The sequence below is a fragment of the Notolepis coatsorum genome (assembly GCF_963971535.1).
Source record: "Notolepis coatsorum genome assembly, chromosome: 7".
Taxonomy (NCBI): domain Eukaryota; kingdom Metazoa; phylum Chordata; class Actinopteri; order Aulopiformes; family Paralepididae; genus Notolepis; species Notolepis coatsorum.
The window spans coordinates 41533623-41538622 of NC_140171.1; the positions used below are offsets into that span (position 1 = coordinate 41533623).

General features: G+C 45.7%; 1 pseudogene across 1 annotated transcript in view; it reads right to left on the reverse strand.

The window, feature by feature from the left end:
- LOC311231632 (adhesion G protein-coupled receptor L3-like) overlaps positions 1-5000 on the reverse strand; it is a 209398-nt pseudogene that overhangs the window by 69394 nt on the left and 135004 nt on the right. The gene's annotated exons all lie outside the window — the stretch shown is intronic.

Below are 5000 nucleotides of genomic sequence, written 5' to 3' on the forward strand. Positions count from 1 at the left end.
AAGCGGATGCATTGAGCTGCCAAGTGCACCAACTGTGCACTGACAATTAAGGACTAAACTAACTAAGCCTACATTGAACGCATAGGTAGGCTATCAACACGCAACTATGGTATGTCTTAATCCAAGTATACCCACTGTGCGTAAAGAAGATACACACAACTCATTTAACAACACAGTTAGCTATCCCCCCCATAAAATTATCCTTCTAAAAACAGTATAGCTGTTTCTATAGTGTATTTTAACTAAACGTTTCTAACACATTCAGTGACCCATTGTCTTCTATGGGTTTGCTCTGTTACATTCTAAGTTAGTCGTGCGCATGCAATAACCTTGGACCTTTACTCTAATAGCTGCATTGGTTTAACTACAAAAGCCCTTATATGCCTTAATAACATGGAGTCAGGGCAGAAGGTTCAAATTCATGTTTAATCAAATCTGCACAAATTATGTTTCTGGCAATAAAAAACGAATGACTAAGCAACATTAAAAAAAAATCATGGCTAGCGATAGTGTTTATCATTTTAGAGGGACATTAGCTTCAAAACAACCTACAGTACGTACAACTCTTAAAAGTATGTGCATTGCCGTTTGTGGGGTATCACTCTGGAATGGTCTGGAGGTGAGTATAAAATCAAGCAATAATATCAATCAATTTAAAGGTAGCTATAAACAACCACTTATGGACACGCTTGAGCAGTAATGTGACTGCCTAATAAATATGTTTCTCATTTAGATAATTGGATATATAAAAAACTGTACTTTTATTTTATTTTTCATTATTTGTTATATTATTTTTACTTGTATTAAATTATAATGTAAAATATTGTAACGACGGGGCAGGGCTTGATACGTTTTTTACTTCGCCCTGTTCCTCCTTGAACACTTATTGTATGGAAATAGTCTTTGACTATTTACCCTTTTGTTTTTTAAACTTGTTTTATGTTTCTATGTTCGAGACAAATAAAAATCTAATCAAATCAAATCAAGGTTGGTATAAGCTACTGTATGATCGCCTGGCAAGTCGTCAGAAGACAGACTGAGGTTTTTCGGCAACGTGTGCCTCGTTGTGCATGGTGGACAGCAGTGCATGTGAGCGGATCGGAGCGTGAGCGGCGCGGAGAGCGGAGCGGGCGGTTTTGACGTGAGCGAGGGGTGGGTTTTAAAATGGGTCGGCGCGACGTCCGGAGCCAGAGTTCTCCTCCGCTCCAATCCGCTCCGGACCGCTCACACAGTGGTTTAACACTGATGTAATATACATGTAGTACAATGCCAAAGCAACAGATGGCGATGTACAAACATGAAGGCCATTTTCAACCAATGAGAAGGGTGAACCTGTGATATCCTGTTCAGGCTTTGTCACTCACATCCTGTCCCAAAAAGTTTTGACGCCATTGTTGTTGTCGTTAGCTTACATGCTAACGTTAATGGCAGCGACCATAGCATTGTGGCTAGGCTAGCTATCATCGCTTAATAGAGCTAGTGAATGGATAAACAACGTTATTTAACATTGCAGAATGGGTACAATTACAATGCAGCTCAATACAAACAATTGTTAAGGGGCCCAGGGGGTGTAGACTGTTGTAGTTTGAGCTAATTTACACCATGCTCCAAAAAAAAAATCTGCCGAGCGATGTGGCGCGGGGAGCGGGGAGCGCTCGATTCAAGGTGAGCGGTGAGCGAGCGGAGAGCGACTTGGGGGCGGGGTCAACATGAGCGATTAGCGGAGCGGACCAAGCTTTAAAGAGCGAAGAGCGGATTTCTCGCCCGCGCCGATCCGCTCACGTGGCCTGGTGGACAGACTGTGTTCAACGTAGGTCGAGCTTGTGTTCATGTCAGGTTGACAGGTTAGTGCACTCGGCAGCTCATCGCCGTCAATGCGTGCAATTATGTGAATGGATGCATACAACATGATTGACTCTCATAATCAGTTGGGTGGTTTTAAAGTGTGTACATTCACCATCATCCGATATTTACTGTATCATATACATTGCAATCCCTATCACAATCGCACTTGCTCCGTATTGAAGCAGGTGCACTGCACGTCATGCTTCAGGGGCGAAATACTTGTTTATTGTGCTGCTCTCTCTATTATACTGTACACTTATCTTGTGTGCACAAATTAACCAAAACATGGGAACGAATTGTATCTTGTACAAATGAAACAAAACATACTAGCACGTTGAGCACTCGATGTGGTAAAACGTGTGGTGCAAAAAAAGATGATGGATGGAGGTTGTTGTTTTCTTAAGTTCAAGTTTCAAGTTTCAAGTTTCTTTAATAGTTGTCATACAGAAGTACAGAATACTTTTATACAAAATGCTTCTTACTTTTACGCTCCAGAGACTGTGCTAGACAAGATAAGTATCAAATAACATAGTATAGCATGTAAATTAGAAGTAGAAAATGAGGTCACAGTGTTCAGTATAGACATATGTACAATGAATAGACGTAACTGAGTTACCATATAATATACAATACTATGCAGTGTACTAATATGCAATACTATATAGTGCAAAGCAGAAATGGGATGAGGTACAATTTAGGTACAATTTACAGTAAGGTGTACGAGTTGTAGTGCAATCCTTTATCAATAAATATAAAGTGTGGGGAGTGGGTGCTACAGTGTGTTTGTTTAAAGTGAGTGTGTGCTATAAAGTGTGGGGAGTGGGTGCTACAGTGTGTTTGTTTAAAGTGAGTGTGTGCGTGTGGATGTGTGTGCTATGTGCGTTTGATGGTTGTTGTGTAGTGTTCATTGTTCGTTGAGCAGCCTGATGACCTGGGGATAGAAGCTTCTTCTGAGTCTTTCTGTGCTCGCCTTGAGACTCCTGTATCGCTTGCCTGACCGCAGCAGTTCAAAGAGGCAGTTGTTCGGGTGACTGGAGTCCTTAATGATTCTCTTAGCCTTGCCCCTGCACCGCTTGTTGTAAATGTTCTGGAGGGTGGGGAGCCCCCCTCCAATTGTGCGTTCGGCTGAACGAGTCACTCTTTGTAGTCTGCTTCGGTCTTGTGCAGTGCTATTCCCAAACCAGGAGGTGATGTTGCCAGTCAGGATGCTCTCTATTGTACATGAGTAGAAGTTCTTAAGGATCTTCTGACTGACTTGGAACTTCCTTAGGCGCTTGAGGAAGTAGAGGCGTTGTCGTGCCTTCTTCACAACACTGTCAATGTGTGTGGTCCATGTCAAGTCCTCGGATATGTAGGCTCCGAGGTACTTAAAGCTGTTCACTCTCTCAACCGGTGCCCCGTCGATGCTGTGGGGCCTGTAGTCCTTGACCCCCGACCTCCTGAAGTCCACAATCATCTCCTTTGTTTTGCTGACGTTCAGGGAGAGGCTGTTTTCCTGGCACCATCCTGCCAGGACCTTGACCTCATCCAGGTAGGCCCTCTCATCGTTTGCAGAGATCAGGCCCACCACCACTGTGTCGTCAGCAAATTTGATGATTGTGTTGCTACTCCGCTGAGCCACACAGTCGTGTGTGTACAGGGAGTAGAGGAGGGGACTCAGAACACAGCCCTGGGGGGCCCCTATGTTGAGGGTGATGGATGAGGAGGTGCAGTTGCCTGCTCTCACCACCTGGGGTCTGCCCGTCAGGAAGTCCAAGACCCACTGGCAGAGGTCATAGTTCAAGCCCAGGTCCCTGAGCTTGGCTATGAGTTTGGAGGGGACTATGGTATTGAATGCCGAGCTGTAGTCGATGAATAGCATTCTCACATAGTTCCCCTTCCTCTTGTCCAGGTGTGATGCTGCTGTGTGCAGCACATGGGCTATGGCGTCCTCCGTGGACCTGTTGGGGCGGTATGCAAATTGCAGGGGGTCCATGTTGATGGGGAGGGAGGAGCAGATGTAGCCCTTTACTAGCTTCTCAAAGCACTTCATGGCTATGGAGGTGAGAGCTACAGGGCGGTAGTCGTTGAGGCAAACAGGCTTGGATTTCTTGGGTACAGGGATAATAGTGGACTTCTTCAGGCAGGTGGGGATGACAGCCTGTTCTAAGGACAGGTTAAATATGTCAGTGAATACCGGGGCCAGTTGGTCGGCACAGACTTTTAGGACGCGGCCGGGGATGCCGTCCGGTCCTGCTGCCTTCCTGATATTCACTTTTTTAAAGGTCCGCCTCACCTCATGCTCTGTTACCCTGAACACTGAGTCTCCATCAGCAGCAGACCCCCCCCCCCATTGCCGTGGCTTGTGGGCTGGTGTTGTTATTACCAGCATCAAACCTCGCATAGAAGGTATTGAGGTCATTTGCTAAGGAGATGTCACTGTTCAGTTTGAGGGAGGTGCCTTTGTAGTCTGTCATCGTTTTGAGCCCCTGCCACATAGCTCTGGAGTCGGCCTGTTCAAACTGGAGTTCAATTTTATCCCTGTAGCGCCGTTTTGCCTCTGTTACTGTCCTCCTTACGTTGTATCGCGCCACCTTGTGGTCATTCATGTTGCCTGCCACCAGGCCGTCGTTGTATGCTTTGGTGCGCGCTTTCAGAGCTTCACGGACGGATTTGTCTACCCAGGGTTTTTGATTTGGATAAACTTTAATTGTGGTAGTGGGGATTGTTTCTTCCACCAAAGTACGAACAAAGTCCAGCACTGTCTCCGTGTAGACATTAATGTTATCTGTGTCGCGGAACACACCCCAGTCTGTGCACTCAAGCGCAGCTTGGAGCGTCTCCTCTGACGTCACATCCCATTTCTGCACATCTCGCGAGACTACAGGTGTGCTCTTGATTTTTTGTTTGTACTTTGGAGAAAGAAAGATGGCCGCATGATCAGACTTCCCAAAGCCACTAGCAGAATGAGCCTTGTATCCACCCTTGAATTGCGTGTAACAGTGGTCTAAAATGTTACCGCCTCTGGTGTTAGAAGTCAGGCAAAACCTTTCTCAGATTGGCGCTATTGAAATCACCCACTACTACAATGGCGGTGTTAACGTTCGCTGCTTGGAGTTTGTTTACTTCGTCGTGAAGCCTGGAGAGCGCGGCACTATCGCTGGCTTGCAGTGGAA